Genomic DNA, 20,606 nt, shown 5'->3' with positions numbered 1-20,606 from the left:
ATGATGCAAGAGAAACTCCTTTGAGCATCTAGAAAGATTTAAGATGAGGTCCTGTCATTTGGAAGCGATAGAAAGAGATTCCCAGAATCCTCTGGTGGTGGCTGTGAATCTGATGGTTCAGCATAACCCGGCAGCTTCAGTTGCAGCATCTTAGGGTGCATTGTGCTATGCCTCCTGGGGAACAGCCAGAGTAGTGTCTGCCAAGGCCACACAGCCCAAGCCCAGGCAATTTGATCGATTGGGCTGGATAAGAAGAGCATGTTCCATGCCCGGCCGGCACCAGTTTCAAAGTCAACCCTGCAGAATCTCACGCTAACTTGAGCTCTGGAAATACAAGACTGAAATGGGAAAATAACAAAACAGAATGTAACTAAGCAAAACTGCTTGTGCCAGGCCTTTGGGGTGGGGGAGAGTGACATAGGCAGACACCGAGGTGAGAGCCCACAGGGCAGCAGGAAGCACAGTTGTGGGCAGGCGAGGGATACGGGCAAGGCGGGACAGGTTTCGGGAAGTGTTAGCAAAGCTGAGACTTTGGAGTCAACCGCTGAGGTCTCTTCAAGCAGAGTCTGGGCTTTGTTTTTAGCTTGGACCCAGGGCAAGGCAGCAAGTACAAGGACAGATTATTACATTGCCTTCGCCCTGCCTGGCTGCTACTGCATGGGATCCATTTGCACCTCCCACCAGCACCGAGGTGGTTCCTGTCACACTAAACGCTGCTTGTGGGGCTCACTCCGCCCGCCCTCGCTGGCTGAGCGTCTGCAGCTGTGGGTTTGGCTTTGAAGGCACTGAGGAGCAGGTAGCTGGGGCACTGGGATGGGGAGGACTGTGGAGGGAGAAGGTAAAATTCTCACTAGAGACAGAACCTGCACCTGCTCATTCTCGGTATCTGCAACCGTTTCCAACTGGAATACGGCTACTTCTCTGTGTGAGAGACAGCCTCCAGCAGAGGCCAGCAGAGGGATAGCCTCCTCCAGAGGCCAGCTGTTTAGTTCTTTGACTCTTGCATCAAATGGCCCTTTTTTTTTTTTTTTTTTTTGCTTTTCTTTCTTTCTTCTTTTCTTTCTTTCTGGTGTGTGTGTGCGCGTGCGTGCGTGTGCGTGCGTGCATGTATGTGTGTGTGTGTGTGTGTGTGTGTGTGTGTTTGTTTTGGGCTCCGGCTTCCTGCTACTACAGTTTCTGTCAGACCAGTTTGTTTGAAAAGCACTTTAAATAAATACCAGAGAACAGGACGAAAGTGACACTTTAAAAAAGTATTTTTATATTGCTTGAATTTTACTTCCTACTTGGGAGTTAAACAAAGTCCTCCTCTGAATAAACATGTGGTGAGGAGCACCTCAGGTGGCTTGGCAGGTGAGGGGCTGCTGTCAGATGAGTTCAATCCCACATAGTAGGAGGCTAGAACCCATTCCTGAGAGTTGCCTCTGATGTCTACGTGCACTGTGGTACAGGAGCAATACCCAAGATCATACACATGTGTACGCAAGCACATGCGCACACACACATACACACACACACAACACATACACACTCTCACATACACATCACACATGTATACACACTCTCACATACACAAACTCACACAAACACACAACACATACACACTGTCACATACACACCAAACATGCACACTCTCTCTCTCTCTCACACACACACACACACACACACACACAAACTCATTCACACATACAACACATATACACTCACATACACACAATAAATAAATGAATAAATAAATAAATACCTAATACAACAATGTAAAAAACAGAATAAAAGGAGAGGAAGAACATCTGTGGTTGAGAGATGGCCTCCAAGCAAAGGAGGCTCAGGTTAGAGGCTAAAGTTTATGAAAAGTTTTTAACTGGTTTCCTATTCAAAATGTTTTAAGTTCTGGTCCTTTAATCCCAGCACTTGGGAAGCAGAGGCAAAGGGATCTTTGAGAGCTTGAGGCCAGTCTGGTTTACATGGCGAGTTCCAGGCTAGCCAAAGCTACATAGTGAGACCTTGTCTCAAAGACAAAAACGGATAAAACCAAAAAGGCAGTAAGTGTGCTCCCCAAAGGGCTCTGACCACAGTGTTCATAAACCAAGGCCTCGGGGGCTGGGGATTTAGCTCAGTGGTAGAGCGCTTACTTAGGAAGCGCAAGGCCCTGGGTTCGGTCCCCAGCTCCGAAAAAAAGAACCAAAAAATAAATAAATAAATAAATAAATAAAATAAACCAAGGCCTCTACAGGATCGTCACGAGGCTAAGCAAAGTAGGGAAGCAAGGAAACATTTGAGATTCGAAGATGAGCCGGATTTTTTAAAAAGATTTTAAAATAATGTATTAAATTTTAATTATGTATATATTTGTGTCTGCCCATAGAAATGTGTGAGCGCAGGTGCCCTCTGAGGTCAGAAAAGGCTGTCTGAGGCCTGGGAGCTGAGGTTACAGGTAGCTGTGAGCCACAGGGTGTGGGTGCTAGGGACCAGAGGCAGCGATCTCTCTGTCCTCTCATCTGCTTTTTCTGAACTTCATTACCAACCCCTTACCCTTTCAGAACTAGGGTGACATCCTGGCTCTGGGGTGGTTCGGGATCCCCCACTGGCTTCCCTCAACCCCACCACCACTCGTTTGTAAAGAGCCTTTCAGGAAAACTTCCTCTTTGCCCTCTGAACATGTGACATCTCTTGCCAGGGCTCTGGCACTGCCCTTGTAAGTGCCGTTACAGAGCAAAGGGACTGACGGTTGTGTTTCTACTGTGTAACTAAAGCCACCTAGCCTGCTCTTCCTGGATGGAGACCCTGTGCACCTGCGAGGGCACGCAGGAAGTTGAAATAGATCATTCCTATCCGCGGCATCTCCACCTCTTAGGATTTTAAATATTTATTCGAGAAAGAGAAACTTGATCTCATCCCTAAGACTCTCCAATCACTCGCTGCCAAGAGGAGAAAGCCGGTAGTCAGCCCAATAAACACCGGTCTGACAATCGCCCTAATGTTTCAAATCTCTGAAAGGAGCGGCGGGTGGAGGCGGGGCAGGTGAGCCGCTCTGTACCTCTGCAGTTGAGGCCTTGCCTAGCGAGCCTGGATGTCCACAGAGCCTCGCCAAAGGCGCAGAGACACCATCTTCACCCATCTGCGCCTTGGTATCTCCTCCTAGAATGGTTCCCGCGAGAGTCCCACGATTTCCCTGCTAGTTAAGGAAGTTTTCTGCACTGCTTGTGATCGTGAGACTCAGGCCAACGTGGAAAAGAACAGAACCAACTGCTTTGTGTGAAGACAGGAGTGTAGTCGGTACTGGGCCTCAGAAGCTGCCTCATCAGCTGACGGTGACCCGACCCGAGAGGGAGTGAGCGAAGGAAAAACCTACAGCAAGAGGACCTGGGGTGTGCGGTGCTGTGTGCCTGCGATGTCCTCTATTTACATACAGCAGCCATCGTTTGCTGTAATATAGATCTTACACATCCTACGAACTAAATGCACCGGCCAAAGCCTTTTCCATCCAGAAGCTACAATAACTCCATTTCCCCCCTCATCACCAAATGATATAAGCTGGTCTTCAGGTAGGTTTCCTTGTCCCCTGGAAACTCCTGGAAAATATTTACCAAAATCCACCCCAGCTACCTATCCCTCTTCAGCACGGTCCGTCATATCTTTACAGTGTTTCTAAAATTAATTTATTTATTTCATGTATATGAGTGCACTGTCACTGTCTTCAGACACACCAGAAGAGAGCATCTGATCCCATTACAGATGGTTGTGAGCCACCATGTGGTTGCTGGGAATTGAACTCAGGACCTCTGGAAGAGCAGTCAGTGCTCTTAACCGCTGAGCCGTCTCTCCAGCCCCGGGTGCCCCATTTTTGATGTTTCATCTTACTTTCCATCTAACTTACCCCAGAATGAAGAAAAACAGGAATGGCTGCACCTACCCAGCAGGACTCACTTTGCCCCAACCAGGCAAACAGTTTCCCAAGAAGTCCTGCGGCTCCGGGCCTCACTGTGTCATCTTGCACCACTCCAGCCAGAGCAAAGCCAGACAAGGTTGATTCAAGAGGACCATCCTCGAGCTTTTCTCAAGGTCTGTGACTGACCTCTTATGGACAACTGTTTGCACAGCAATACATGCTCACAGCCACCCAAACTAGGAATGATATAATTACACCAAACACGTTTGGTTCTTAGATCACAAATTTCTAATCCATTCATTCTACAAACAGAGGTAGTAACTAGTCTCTGAAGGTGCCCTCGCAAGAACCCTACCTCATGGTATAAAACCCTTTGAAGTCCTTTCTCACAGGAAATCTAGAGGACCTTCATGACACACACTGTACAGTAGAATTCTGTGACATGGCATTCTTCCAGCTCTAAGTCCAAGCCTAAAGAAGGAGTCTAATTTTCAGTTTCTAAAATCTCTTAGCTAACTGATCAGCGGCCTCTTGGCTAAGATCGAGTGTAGACTCTCCTAGCTGACAAGGAAGAAGTCAGGCCACAGACTTAAAGAGACCACACAGAGAAGAGATCACACAGAGAGTGACTCCTGCCCTGCAGACAAGCCCCAGAGGTAAGCAATGCTTTTATGGGGAGAGAACAAGTGAGGAGACAAGAGTCTTGCTCCATAGCACAGGCTGGCCTCAAACTCATGGTATCAGCAAGCCAGCCTGGAACTACCTAGTGAGCTCCAGACCTACCTGAGCTACATTGATGTGAGACTGTTATATATACATTTATGTCATATTTATATTCTAACATGTATAATTTATATCATATTATACAGTATATATAACATGTATGCAATTTTTAGAATCTTTACAGGAGAAGTGAATCCTGGAATGAAGCCAAGAAGAGTTTACTTTCACTTGTGACTTTTAGCTAGTCCACTACCTAACCCAACAGGTCAAGTGTACTGTGTAACCTCAGGACCATGGCAGTGTTGTCTTACATGAAATGCACAGAGAAAAGGACAATTTGTACACCAAGAGGGAACTTCCACCTCTCCCTTTTTGTTTTAAAATAGTAAAATTGCATTTCTTTCCCTTTTCATAATTCAAATATGTTAGGACTAGCTAGAATTAAGGCCCAAGGTCAGAGAGTAGGCTCTGGGGTTAAGAACACTTAATACTCCTGCAGAGGACCTGTGTTTCAGTTCCTAGTGCGAGTACGCACACACACACACACACACACACACACACACACACATATACACACACACATACACACACACATACACACATACATACACACATAAACACACACATACACACACATACACACATAAACACACACATACACACACATACACACATACATACACACAAACACACACATACACACATACACACATAAACACACACATACACACACATGCACACACATACACACACATAAACACACACATACACACACACACACACACACACACACACACATCAGCTTGCTATTACTCAGTTCCAAGGAATCCCACATGTACTTCTGGTTTCTGCGGGCTCCTGAATTCCTGTGGTGCACAGACATACACTCAGCCACGCACATGTATACATAAAATATTTTTTAAATTAAGGTTCAAGTCAAAGTATCGCCATTTTTTAAACTTTTAGCAACCTCAGTAGTTCAAAGCCTTTGTGAGGAAAGAGCAGTTGGGGAGATAGGGTCTTGCTATGTAGCGTAGGCTGGCCTCAAATTTGTGTCACTATCATGCCAGGTCGGATGACATAGTGAGCTCCAGGCCAGCCTGAGCTTCAATGTGAGACTGTCTCAATATGTATAAAATTTATAAAGTCTTCACGAGAGAGGTTTAGCCTGGAGTAAATCCAAGGAGAGCCCTCTTACTTCCTTGTATTTCTAACTCCAAGGTGTGTGTGTGTGTGTGTGTGTGTGTGTGTGTGTGTCTGTGTGTGTGTGTGTACCCACCCGTGGAATCCCAGAACTTGGAAAGTGGACGCATGAGAATCAGGAGTTCAAGTTCTCACTCATTTGGCTACATAAAGACTTCGAGACCAGTCTGGGATGCATGAGACCTAGTCCCTCAAAATAAGACAAAACCAAGACAATGAAACAAGTATTAAACAAGAAAGCAAAAGAAATCACATGAATATGGAAATTGAAAGCATTAGGCTAGTCAGGTAGAGCGGTGTGACTGCTACACTGAGAGCCAGCATTCGGGAATATAATGAATATGCATTAGCAGTGTAGTTGCTGCTCTCACTGCTACACTGTGACCTAACACTTAGACGCAACTTAAAGGAGCATGAGTTTATTTTGCTCACAGTTTGAGAGTTACAGTTTACAGGCATGGTAGCAAGAGCATGTAAGACAGCGGGTCACAGTGTATCTGCCATCAGGAAGCTGAGAACAAACAGAAGTCTCTACTAGGAAGTCTCTAAGGCTGTAAAACCCTGAGTCCCCCTCACCCTCAGGCACCAGAAGAATGCCACCTCCTAAATATCGTATAACCGTCCCAAACAACACTACCAAACTGAGACCACATAGTCAAACGCTTGATCTTGTTAGGGACTGTGATGGCCAATCTTGGACATCAGTGTGACTACATCTGAAATGAACTAAATCCCAGCAGCTGGTCATGCCTGTGAAGGATTTTCTTGACTGGATTATTTGAAGTTAGAAAAGGTACCTTAGATCTAAACCACACCTTCTGGTAACCGCTCAGGATTTGGAAGAAGGAAGCTTTTGCTCTTTGCCTGCTTGCCCTCACTCTCATTGGCAAGTTCATCTATCCTGCTGTGGAGGCATTCCTTTGCTGATGCTAGAATTATTTGAGATTCCAATGTAGACTGAAGACCAGCTGAGACATCCAGCCTCATGGACTGAAGAACTACCAGATTCTTGGCCTTTCTACCAGGAGACAGTCATTGTTGGACTAGCCAGACCTTAGCCTGTAAGCCAATAAATTCCTTTCATACATATGTATGTACATGTGTGCGTGTGTGTGCATGTGTTTGTGTGTGTATGGGTCCATTCTATCCACTATCCATTCCATTCTTCTAAAGAACCCTGTCTAATAAATACATGGACTGGACATTGTAGATTCAAATCACAGCAAATAATAAAAAAGGAAATAAAAATAAAGTTAGCAAATTGTGTTCTCTCAATACCTCCTCAGCCTTAGCGACTTCATCATGAACTTCTTATGCCCATAGTTCATGAGCTGATAGGATGCTAACTTGTATCTATTCATTCAATCATACATTCGTTGAACAAATATTTTGTAACCAACTACTATGGGACAGTACGCTTCACCACACTTAAAACAGAGTGGAAATGATTCTCATTGCCCTAACTGCAGTTACATTGAATTTGTTTCACACTGTTTTAGCTGCAGCCAAAGAGCTTCTTGTAGTCTGACAGCCTATTCAGATACCACTTTTTCTGTTACATTAGTCTTCAAATGTCAGACACTCTCAAGGCAGATAAAGCTAGCTCCCCACCCCCCGTCCTTCTCTAGATAGCTCCAATTTCTTTCTATGACATCAGTACCATTTACTGAAGAATTACTGAATCACTCCAAACCAAAGGAACAAAAGTGGCACTTCTGTAAGGAAGATGGCTAAGAGAGGTTTCTTTCTTATTGATCAATGGTCAGGAATATAGGTAATGATACATTATAAAACATTTATAAATAATACAGCGCACTTGAAAACGCAGAGTACTTCTCAGCAACAGAACCAAAGCAAGCAAGCGTGGACAAGCAGCCCGTGCAGTGTAATAACAACTACTCTAAAATACCTATTCAGATAACATTAAACTTGGGTGTGAAATGAGGGGAGATAGCTACAGTCGCATGTGTCCCTTTCTTTTTTTTTTTAAGATTTATTTATTTTATTTATATGAGTACACTGTCACTGTGTTCACACACACCAGAAGAGGGCATCAGATCTCATTACAGATGATTGTGAGCCACCATGTGGTTGCTGGGAATTGAACTCAGGACCTCTGGAAGAGTGGTCAGTGCTCTTAACCCCTGAGCAATCTCCCCAACCCATGTGTCCCTTTCTGGGACCTGAGCACTTCTCAGAATTTTCCTCCCAAGGTCATTAGATGATTTTGACTTGGACACTGTACAAACTCCCTTAGGTTGACCTACTAAATTAATGACTAGGCCTGGGCAAATAATAATACTATTAAATATTTTATCTGTATCAACAAAAGACTTTCAAATGTGTAGCATTTCCCTAATTTAACAAAGAAAAGGATGAATTCTAAAAGCTGCAGGCTTCAAAACAAAACCAAAATTCAGAAAATAATGTAAATTTTGCACATATAATATGTGATAGTTAACTTCATATTCCCCAGCTAGCATGTGGCTATCTATCTCACCGTGAGAAAAATCACGCAAATACCCTGATGTGGGTGGTTCTGAGATGGAGATCATTTGAAACTCGTTGCACACAGGTTGAGAAATTTAGGATGTAGTTTTATTTTTCAGTCTCAAATGAAGCTTACACATGCTGAAAGCTATTAATTTTAGAGATGATGGAAAGGTATTGAGAAAGAAAAAGAGTTCCCTATGCTCTAGTGGCTTCAAAGCCTTCTATTGATATAACTGCATTCATCTAAGAAAACAGCCCTGCTAATGATGTCCTTACACATTATATGTAATTACACTATTATATATAATAAACTAACCTCTCAGTTACCTGTTTTATGGGAAAGGAGTTCAGGCCTTAGGAGAATTATGCAAACACGATAAACCGGAAAGGAACTCCCAGATAGATGTTCTGTTCTGTTTGGATTATACCTTCCTTGGAACTTGAGATAAATTCCCCTCTTACTGTAATTGATTCAGTCAACTGCGAGCGCCTGCATAGCAGGAATGTCACTTTCTCTTCTCTCCCATGTCTGTGCGTCTATTTCCTTCCCACCTACCCAAGCGTTTCTCATCTCCGAATACCATCCTGTCTACTCCATGTCTTTTAAGTTCAGCAGTCCTTCCTTGACCGGCCATGTGACACTGTCCCTCCTGCGTCTTCACCTTCCAGACCCTCGAAGGTGAGTTGTCACTTCGGTAATTTGTGGCATCAGCCCCTCTCCTGAACTACAGGCCTACGCAGCTAACTGCCTACTTACTGGTTGTTCCCAAACGGGTGTGTGTGAGCACCTTGAGTTCAAAATTCCCGTCTTCATCTTCCCCTGGAGAGCTGCTCCTTCCTCCACGAGCAGAACTTACCCAGTACACCCTGGCTGGAATACAGAGATATGGACACCCGCAGCATCCAGAGCACATTCTCAGAGTGATGGGGCAGGAGCTTTGGAGAATTCCAGAAGGCGTCCCTGGTTAGTCATCACTAAGGATTATAAGGTTATACAGTCACAGATAAATCCTTTCAGGACTGAACGATTAGCATGGGATATAATCTGAGATCCCCAAATAAGCCAATTTTTGACCCAAGCCTGAAGACAGAGCTGCTTTTAACTCGGGTGAGTTTTTTCAATGTTTCCATGATGCGATCTTAGAGACCCAAGCCACTCCTGCCCACCTTCCTCACCTGCTGCTGTGTGGAGACCTGGTACTCCAGCGTCACGGCACCATCCTGTCCTTTAATCTGGGGTTGCATTCCCTGTAAAAATAGAGATGTGGACAAAAAAATAAAATAAAATATGTCAAGTCACCATTCCTTGGACTGACAAAAAGAACTCAAGAGATTTTTTTTTAAATAAGAAGTAGGTGGATGGAGGGCTGGAGAGATGGCTCAGTGGTTAGGGGCACTGACTGCTCTCCCAGAGGTCCTGAGTTCAATTCCCAGCAACCACATGGTGGCTCACAACCATCTGTCATGGGATCTGATGCCCTCTTCTGGTGTGTCAGAAGACAGCGACAGTGTGCTCATATAGAATAAATAAATGAACGAATGAAATTAAGAAAGAAAGAAAGGAAGGAAGGAAGAAAGAAAGAAGACAGGGCATTGCCTCAGAGGAAGACACACAGCTGAAGAAGAAGCAAGGAAATATGGAAAAACCAATGTGTGTCTGAACACAGCAATGGCGTTCTCATATACATTAAAAAGCAGGTGGATGAAGAGGTTGAGGGCAGCACACATCTGCAGGCTGGGAAGTGGGCTGCCTGTATTGGGTTCTTCATGGACCTGGCAGGTCCGCATGGGCCTTTTGAATCCACTCAAGAACAGGATGTGAATCTGGATGTGGGAAGGATTTGAGAGGGAGAACAGCGCACACCCATCCACCCACCCACGATGCACACAGAGTCACTGTGATGTGGGACTGTCCCAGCTCGTTCGCAGCGGTCTCCTGAACCTGAGGAGTCTTTTTAAAAGAAGAAGAAAGTTGAAACGGGCCCCAGCAGAAGTAAAGCCTGGGGCATCAACTCACCAAAGTGTTTCCCTGCCTTGGGAAGCAGGGGAACTATATAATGACGAAAGCTGTAATTCTTCTAAGTTGGCTTACAGAAATCAGACACGTAAGCCCAGCCGCCCGGAGCCAGGAGATAAGACTGATTTGTTGGAGCCAAACGGTGCGTGGCGGCAAGCAACTGGGAGGCTTGGGTTTCTGATGAGAAGACACTGCCGAGCTAGTTAATTATGGCAGGAAGCAACTCTCTCCGAAGAGAGAAACCGGAATGGCTCTGCCAAGCTGTGACAGGCAGGATCTGAAGGAGTGTCTGGGAATTCTCTGGAAAGGCTGTCTACAGCACAGGCCCTTCTCATTCAGTCAAGTCCTCTCCTGAGGGATGAACAGAGCTGTCTCGGGTTTCTCTCAGCATCTGTCTTGTCTGTATTCTGCCAAGTTGCTGATAAAGTCATAGACACGGTTGTATAGCTTAGAATCAACCATGGAGGCTCGAATTACTCCATTCGGATAACCATCACTAAATCACAAACTGAGCAGCTCGGAATCAACGGGGATTCACTCCTCACATCTCTGGCTGTTGGAAAGTTCAGCCTGAGGTGAATTCAAGCCTATTGTTGGTCCATATCCCTGAAATCTGGCTGGTGTGTGTGTGTGTGTGTGTGTGTGTGTGTGTGTGTGTGTGTGTGTGTGTGTTTGTGTGTGGCCACCATGTGGTGGAAAGGGTCAGCTAGCTCCCTGGGATGTCCCTTTTATGAGAGTTTTGTGCTCTCAGTCTAACCACCTCTTAATCCCATCTCCCAGAGGTTAAGACTTCAACATACGGAATGTGAGTAGGAGAAAGACATTCAGATTTCAGTGGTCACTAACTCTAACCTAAGCATCTTTGGAAAGTTAGCTTTTAAAAATGGAATGGACCGAGAGAGAGAGAGAGAGAGAGAGAGAGAGAGAGAGCTTCCTACTTCTGCTTCCTGTTTGATCTTCATTCTTCCGGCCCATGGCTCTGACAACTTGTGAGCCGCTCCCTTGCCAAGACCTGTGCGTGTGCCAAGAGCTGCCAAAGCACATGTTGATTCATATCAGGACACGGCATCACTCATTGCATCCCAGTCGAGAGTCAGCAGCACCCTAGGACCAGAGCTTTAAAAGTAGTGAGTAAACAGGCCCTGGCGAGAAGTAGGCTGCACTGAATGTCCATTTGCTGCACTCGAGAGACCTCTGTAGAGGGCTGGAGAGATGGCTCAGTAGTTAAGAGTGCTGGCTGCTCTTCCAGAGGTCCAGAGTTCAATTCCCAGCAACCACATGGTGGCTCACAACCATCTGTAATGAGATCTGTTGCCCTCTTCTGGCATGCGGGTGCACATGCAGATAGAGCACTCATACACATAAAAATAAATAAATGAGTCATTAAGAACAAAGAGAGAGACCTCTGTAGATACAAGCATAAATGGGCGTAGGAGGATAGTTCTACATTTATATCTAAACTGAAGAACACTGAGAAGAAATGAAAAGACTCTCACATGCTAAACATGCTTGCCTGTCATCTTAGTACTTAGGAGGTTAAGGCAAAAGGATCTTGAATTGAAATGCCAGCCTGAGCTACATGGAGACACCAGGACTCCGAATGGAAAGGGCATTTGTAGTGCCGTAATAGGCATCCTAGAACTGAGATCATCCACAGTTGGGCAGCAATTGCAATGTTTAAGTCTGTTGTGTGCATATTTCTGCCCATCTTTTGTTACTTAGGACTTTGAAATGCTTTGCGGTTTCCTTTTGTTCTCTAGAAAGTCATTGTCTTAAAAATTTAAATATAATTTATGAACATGTTGCTTTAAACAAGAGGATAGGACTCTTTTCATGTGCAGGTGAGACATTACAGGATGTCCTCGTAACGAAGGTAGAAAGAATTAAATATGGACAGTCTCCCACTTTACCGACAGCCCATGATCACCATGGTCCCATCCTTTCTTGGTTATAATTAAACCAAGGTCATCTGGCCACACTCCCACCAGGGAGAAAGATTGTCTGTAGTGATGGTGTGTCCCCAAGTGGCCATTCCTTTTGGTCTCTGCTCTTAGGAATGCAGGGGATGAAGCCAGGTGGCCCCCTTTTTCGTCTTCCTTGTCTTGCCTCTGCTCTTGCTGGCACAGATACCACAGAGACACAGGACAGGATCAGCCTGTCCTTCCTCGTTCCTGCAAGTGTCTGGGGTAGCTCTATCCCAGTTCCAGACTGAATTTCTCCAAAGTTCCAAATACTGAAATCTTTTTTTTTCTTTTTCTTTTTTTCGGAGCTGGGGACCGAACCCAGGGCCTTGCGCTTCCTAGGCAAGCACTCTACCACTGAGCTAAATCCCCAACCCCCTGAAGTCTTTTTTTAAAAGATTTATTTATTCATTATATATGAGTACATTGTAGCTGTCTTCAGACACACCAGAAGAGGGCATCGGATCTCATTACAGGTGGTTGTGAGCCACCCTGTGGTTGCTTGGAATTGAACTCAGGACCTCTGGAAGAGCAGTCCGTGCTCTTAACTGCTGAGCCATCTCTCCAGTTCCCAAATATTGAACTCTTAACCCACCTTGTGAGTGTATTTGGGGCTAAGTAGCTAGGAAGCTGTTAAAGTCAGATGGTGCCAAGCAGGTGGAGCGTTAATAATGGAATGTGTGTCCTTCTAAAAAGAGGTGCATACACAGGCTTGCTCTCTGTGCTCTTTACCACATGAGAACACAACCAAACGCTGTCTGCAAACACTGGATTTCGGATCTGCCCTGACATTGAACTTGGCCTTCCCAACCTTCAAAATTTAACCATTGGCCTCTGATTATAATTTTACATAGCAGCTCAAATGGACTAAAGCTTCTTCCTCTAGGGCTGGAGAGATGGCCTAGCAGTTAAGAGGATGCAATGTTCTTGTAGAGAGTAGGTTTGGTTTAAAACACCTACATGGCCACTCACAACTCTCCTTAACTCCAGTGCCAGGAGATTAACACCCCTTTCTGGCCTCCTTGGACACTGGGCATGAACATCACACACACACACACACACACACACACACACACACACACACACACACACAGCATTTGGGAACATAAAATAGGGGAATTATTTTGAGTTTGAGAGCAACCTGGGCTACTTGGTGAATTGACGGTCAACCTAGAATATCTAGAGAAATCTCGAAAGAATAAGTACCTGATAGACCAGTGTTTGAGAGGTAAAGATAGATGTTGAAGATCACCTTCCACTAAATAGCAAATGAGTGCAAGGCTAACCTGGATGACATGAAACTGTCTCAAAATACCAAAATATAAAATAAGCAGAAAGCAAGCTGGGAAAACCACGCAAGCACGCAGGCACGCACACACACGCATGCGCGTGAGCACACACACTGTGCCGCATCTTTTCTAAGAGAAAGGGGGAGAGGAAGAGCACCTCTACACTGACTGTTGATGAGGATGTGATCTGAATGGTGTGTTTTAATTCAGCTCCCCCATACTTTATACTGTTGAAGTGAAAAGCAGAGGCCAGGAGTGGGTGGGAACAGTGGGTTGGGGGAAAAGAAGTCTCAAAGCGAAGGTATTACCAATAGTCATGTGAAAGTCTGCGGTATGCGCTTGGGGAGAATTCATCTGGCGTCAGCTAACTCTTGGAACCAGGACGACACTCGGATCTCCAACTCTTCCGGTCTGGCTGGGTCCACCCTCACTCCTGGGAGTTCCCGGGAGAGTGTAGAACAGCTAGCATGCTGGATGACTCAGATGCGCTCTCTGCTTCCGTTGCTGTCCTGGAAGGTGTGTGCCTCTCTGCCAGAAAGAGCTGAGCAGCTCTTGTAGCTCAGATCCAAAGCCCACTTTCCTTCACCAGAGTCTGTGTAAACTTTGGGCTTCACCCAGCTTCAGGGTCCGGATCTGTCTACACAACTGTCCCTTTGGAGACCTAACTTCCTATTTGGGTTCTGTTTTCCAGCAGAGGCGATTGCTTGCCGCCTGCTTCCTCTAATCAGGGTTATGTAAAATCCAGCAGAAGCCCGAAGGAAGAGTATGTAGACTGCCATATCCAAGACCCAAATGAGCTGCCATATCCAAGACCCAAATGTGGTCCCTTATGTCTGCCCCTCCCTTATATTCTCAATGACTTAAATCAATAGGGTAAGGCAGAGGTGGCCCAGCACCACTAGAGAGGTAGGATTAGGAAGACCTGGAAGCATCCATGGCTGCACTGAGGGAGCCAGCCAGCATCCACTAAACTGTAAAAAACTCATATTAGACTGGTTCCCCATCAGCTTGTTGGAGGTATTTCCTGCTGTTGTTGTAAGTTCGTTTGAGTGGAGGGGTGGGTTTTTCGGTTGGGAGTGTGGGAGCAGGGCCTTGTTATATATTATCTAATCCAGTTTGAACTTGAAATAATCCTACCTTAGGCTCTATGGTGGTATGACTAGGAAGGGCCCCTATAGACTCATGTATTTGAATGTGTGGTCCATAGAACATGGCACTTTTAGGAAGTATGGCCTTGTTGGAGTAACTGTCACCTTGGAGGAGATGTGTTGCTGTGAGGGTGGGGTTTGAGGTCTCCTGTGCTTGATTTATGCCCACTGTGATTTACAGTCACTTTTGCTGCCCTCAGATCAAGGCCTCAGGTCCTTCTCCAGCACCAAGTCTACATGCATGCCACCGTACTTCCACCACGATGATAATGGACTAAATCTCTGAACGATAAGTCAGGCCCAGTTAAATGTTTTCTTTTATAAAAGTTGCCTTGGTCATGGTGTCTCTTCATAGCCATGGAAACCCTAAGACAGACTCCCAAGTGGAGAAGCTATTATAGGTATACCACCTATATACCTAGACTTACAACCAGTTTTGTAGAGATTGGTTTTAGAACTAGATAAATAAAACTAAGAGCTGTGACACTGTCTTAGTCAGTGTTCTACTGCTGTGAAGAACCAACTATGACCAAGGAAACTCTTATAAAGGAAATCATGTAATTGGGGATGGTTTATAATTTCAGGGGCGGAATCATTATTATCATCTTAAGGAACACGGCAGCGTACAGGCAGGCACAGTGCTGGAGAAGTAGCTGGTCCTAAGTCAGGAGAGAGAGGGGGGGGGGGAGAAAGGGAGAGTGACAAAGAAAAGAGAGAAGAAAGAGAAACAGAGTGACAGAAAAGAGAGAAGAGAGAAACAGACAGAAAAAAACAGAAGAGAGAGACAAAAAGAGAGAAACAGAAGAGAGAAAAGAGAGAAACAGAGTGACAGAAGAGACAGAGAAGAGAGAAGAGAGGAGGGAGGGAGGGAGAGAAAGAGAGAGAGGAAGAGAGAGAGAAAGAGAGAGAGAAAGAGAGAGAGAGAGAGAGAGAGAGAGAGGAGACTAGACCAGGCTTAGGCCTTTGAAACCTCAAAGTTCACCTCCAGTGACACACTTCCTCCAATAAGGCCAACAAGGACACTAATCCTAATCTTTTCACACAGACCCCCCATCCCCCTCCCCGTGGCTAAGCATTCAAATATGTGAGCCTATGGGGCGGGTTGGGCGGGGTTCTCATTCAAACCACCACACCATGTTATACTTAGGGTTTGAAAATAGAAATATCGAGGAGAATATTTCTTCACACTTATGGTTGTCAGACATCTACCCCATGGTGTAAGAATTTGCAGAGTAACAAGGGGACCTCTAGTGCCTGCACTTCTCCGTCTCTTCTCAGTATTCTTGCCACATTCTTTTTCTATTTTATTTTTGCGGTGCTGGGAATAAAGCACTTGCCTCATATCTGCCAGGCAAGCATCCCCCACTGAGCCATATCCCCAACCTCCTTTTCCTTCTTTTGGTGTCCATCCATACCTGCTCCTGGTTCTGCCTTCTGCCTCCTTCCTGACCTATGGCTTTGCCTACTGTGCCATCATCCACCTAGAACATCTCTCTCCTCCCCTCTCAGTTTCCAACTGCTCCGGTTTCTCTAGGCAACTGTAAAGTTCAGTCATTTTCTAATGTTTCCCATGACTCCTCCAGTCCTGGTGAGGATTCCTCCTCCCCTCCAGTCCCACAGCAACCTGGCATGGAAAACTGATGTGGCCTTTATCCACTTGCAATAGATACTTTTCGGTTTCGGTGTTAGAGCACCATGACCAAGACAAAGGGGTAGAAGAGTTTATCTGACCTCACAGTTCTGGAGGGTAAGAGGGCATAATGGCGGAGTGGAGACATGAAAACAAATAACACTTCTTCTTTTTTTTTTTAAAGATTTATTTATTTTATTTATATGAGTGCACTGTAGCTGTCTTCAGACACACCAGAAGAGGGTATCAGTTCTCATTACAGATGGTTGTGAGCCACCATGTGGTTGCTGGAATTTGAACTCGGGTCCTCTGGAAGAGCAGTCAGTGCTCTTAACCACTGAGCCATCTCTCCAGCCCATAACACTTCTTCTTTTTCGGGAAAACACCAAATGGCAGATGACACCGGTGCAGCGGGAGGGCCCGGAGGACCCGGGGGCCCAGGATTAGGAGGCCGCGGTGGCTTCCGTGGAGGATTCGGCAGCCGCCTTAGGGGCCGAGGTCGTGGTCGAGGCTGTGGCCGCGGTTGAGGCCGCGGGGCTCGTGGAGGTAAAGCTGAAGACAAGGAGTGGATCCCGGTCACCAAGCTGGGTCGCCTGGTTAAGGACATGAAGTCCTTGGAGATCTACCTATTCTCTCTGCCCATTAAGGAGTCTGAGATTATTGACTTTTTCCTGGGTGCATCTCTAAAGGATGAGGTTCTGAAAATCATGCCAGTGCAGAAGCAGACTCGGGCTGGCCAGCGGACCTAGATGGGTAGAGAGATTGCAACCAGGATCAGAGAGAAGCCTTCGGCAGTGTGATATGGGATGGAGCAAAGAGGGTGAGACACTTTGATAACTGAGATTAAGATATCTATCAGATATCTTAGGGCACTGCGGTGTTGGATCTAGTGGGGGGGGGGGAACAGCCTTTTATTTTTTTATAATTTTACAACAACAGATGGCACCCAGAAACTTTTTATACCAGCCACATTGCTGAGTAACTTAAGTAATGTCACACATGTATGATAGCTATACTACAAAGTACTAAGAGCTAAGGGAGTATTAGTCTCACATGTAATTAGAGGACAGAATGGATAGTTGTTTTTCTGTTTCCCTGAGTACTTACTGGTTGTATTACCAACACAAGGTTGTCCTAAAGCAGAGCTGATGGCTTCTACTAACATGCATGCCAACATGCAGGCAGGCAGGCAGACAGATAGACAGACTGATACACATTCATGCATTGGGTGGGTGGAGCAAAGCTCTAACAAGCTGGCTCCAAACATTTTACATATGTTCATGTACACACAGTTGGTGGATAGATTAAAACTCTAAGGAGCAAGCTCTAACAACTTTTTTTCCCTTTAGGCCTTTTTATAGCCCCTAAGACAAAGTTTTCTATGTAAGAAGAATAATTATCTCATTCAAAAACAGATAAAATATTACACAAGAGGAAGTTACATCAGGATTGCATGTTTTTCTACTACATGTTTTTCTATTAAAATTTGTACCTAACTAAAAACAGTTCCACAAGTTCATTATAAATTAAGAGCAGCAGTTCTTATAAATTAAGATAGTTATCTATCTTTTATTTCACAAGTTCGTTATTAGTTCAAAGCAATAGTTTTTTATGTCATAGGTTAACAATGTTTTTTTACCATGAAACAAGTCATTTATCTTATATCCTTACTTTTGAAGTCTTGTATAAGCTAATCGTTCACTCTCTATTCTTAACCTCATAATAGAATTACCCACTCCCTGTTCATGACCTTACCTTTATCATGGTTCACACCGAGATCTTTGGCCTCATCCCTGAACCTAATCTAGAATGAATGTTTTTCTTGATCATTAACTTGTTCCAAGCCTATTTTTTTCCAAGTGCAATTTGTGTGCTTGTAACACATGAGAGATCATTGAACTCCTCTTCTAACCTGGGCAGCCTCTACTATTTTGCAGGAGAAGTCACATTCTACATTTAATTTTAACCTTAAACTATCAACTATCTTAACTTCTTAAAGTTATTTGAATCAAATTAGGAATTCTGTAAAGTCATTATCAGGAATTATCAAGTCATCTAGACAGCATTATTTCATGAAAGTTCCTCTTCATGTTGCTCTGCAAGAAATTTGCCCAACAGAGTGGGTTACCATCTAGGAAGCAATCACACCAGGTTATAAACAGTGATGGTCTTTCCATGCCCAATCACAGGTTTAAGAAGAATATAGCAATGAAAATCATGAGATGAGAAGGCACACTGGTAGCAAGAAGCAAGCCTGGGACAAAACCTCTGAGGTCGTTCCTCTCCAAGGTACACCCATAGCAGCCATGCACCCATAGCAGCCATGCACCCATAGCAGCCATGCACCCATAGCAGCCATGCACCCATAGCAGCCATGCACCCATAGCAGCCATGCACCCATAGCAGCCATGCACCCATAGCAGCCATGCACCCATAGCAGCCATGCACCCATAGCAGCCATGCACCCATAGCAGCCATGCACCCATAGCAGCCATGCACCCATAGCAGCCATGCACCCATAGCAGCCATGCACCCATAGCAGCCATGCACCCATAGCAGCCATGCACCCATAGCAGCCATGCACCCATAGCAGCCATGCACCCATAGCAGCCATGCACCCATAGCAGCCATGCACCCATAGCAGCCATGCAGAACAGTGAACTGTCTCCAGGAAGCTTACCTGCCCAGGGCTCTCCTCCTGCACGTCATCCACCAGGTGTTGCCTAAACTCAAATAACCTGGGTTTTATGAGCTGACCTAAGTGACTTCAGATCCAGTAGGTTACCAGAAACAACAGGTGGAAACTTCGTGAAACTGCTGTACTAGACCACTCCATGGGTAGAAAGAAAGGTTTATTGGGGATCGAACTGCCAAGGCTATCTCCTTGGGGATCAGAGAGAAGCAAGTTAGATTTTATTTGACAGTCAGGAGGGTGGAGATCTTTGAGCTGATGCAGGCTGTACAGGTTGACAGAACTCAGTGCCCTTCCCTGAGGTAGTTGACCTTTGGGGAAAGATTAAGCAAAGTTCCTGGTTTCAGAAACCACATTAGAGATCTGCTTTCCTGGTAACCCACCTTTAGGTTTCTGTTTATCTGAGCAAAGTCCCTCTATTTAGGACTTTATCACCAGCACTGCATTTTCTGGGAGTCACGTGTGTCAACCCTAACAACAAAAGAATGAAGTTATAATAGCCACCTTTATATGGCAGTGGTTTTCAACCTTTCTAATCCTGTGACCCTTTAATACAGCTCCTCATGATATGGCGGCTCCAACCGTAAAACTATTTTCATTACTTCGTAACTGTCATTTTGCTATGTTTACAAATCACAACATAAATATCTGTGTTTTCTTATGGTCTTAGGCAACCCCTGTGAAAGGGTCGGTTGACCACAGGCTAACTGTTAAAGAGGAAGGATTCTTGTGCCTGGTGTCGAGATAGTAATTATTTCAAAAGACTCTGAAAAACCACAAGCCTCGTGGAGGACACCCAACCTTGTACAGAAGCCCTTTTGCAAGTGTGTCTGTCCAGCAACTGTCTGCTCAGCCTTGTTAATCACTGTGGCCAGGAATGATTGCTTCAAAATGTCTGATGTAATCTCTTCATTTTTGCTACTAAAACATCCCCTCTCCTCCCTTCCCCCATCCCTTTAGACATGCTCATGGTTTACGACAGCAGGAATATCTGCACTGCACTGATCTACAAATAAATATCTTCATCCTTAGAGAATCTGATAGGTTGCTTTCTTTCTTTTTGGAAAAAAAAAGGGGGGACACTCTTTGAACATACCTGCAGGGAAAGAACTGGCCTTGCTTGGGGCGCCTGAAATTGTCATGAGCCCACCTAGGCTAAGACTACACCCTCTCACCATGGAACCCCTCAGGTCTCCCCATCCTCCACTGCCAATTTGCCCAGCTTTTCACACAGACGTTGTTGCCTAGTGTAGAGCCTCCTCCTCCTACACTAGATGCAAGATCTATTTTCACTTCTCTTTGGATTTCCTTGCCCGCCTCTACCCAATCCCCACCCAAGACACTCTTCCTCAAAAAAACAGAGACTTCTGCATCCTGAAATGATGGCTGGTGAGATGACTCAGTGGATAAAGGTGCTTGCTGAGTTCAAATCCAGAGACCCGCACAGAAGAAGGAAAAAATTAATTCCTTCAAGTTGTTCTCTGGTTTCCATATATACATCATAGCACCTGTGACACACACACATTCACACACACACACACACACACACACACACACACACACA

At 45.1% G+C, this 20,606-nt stretch overlaps 1 long non-coding RNA gene across 1 annotated transcript; it reads right to left on the bottom strand.

The window, feature by feature from the left end:
- Nucleotides 1-7,971: 7,971 nt before the first annotated feature.
- LOC120096731 (uncharacterized) lies at nt 7,972-14,255 on the bottom strand. Its single transcript, XR_005493563.1, has 3 exons — nt 13,881-14,255; nt 9,482-9,553; nt 7,972-9,280 (listed from the first exon to the last, which is right to left on the bottom strand). It is a non-coding gene; the product is annotated as an uncharacterized LOC120096731 (long non-coding RNA).
- Between the last annotated feature and the right edge of the window lie 6,351 nt (nt 14,256-20,606).

Source organism: Rattus norvegicus, chromosome 14, assembly GCF_036323735.1.
Source record: "Rattus norvegicus strain BN/NHsdMcwi chromosome 14, GRCr8, whole genome shotgun sequence".
Taxonomy (NCBI): domain Eukaryota; kingdom Metazoa; phylum Chordata; class Mammalia; order Rodentia; family Muridae; genus Rattus; species Rattus norvegicus.
Note: the sequence above shows the minus strand (reverse complement) of the source record. Positions and strands in the feature narration are given on the sequence as shown.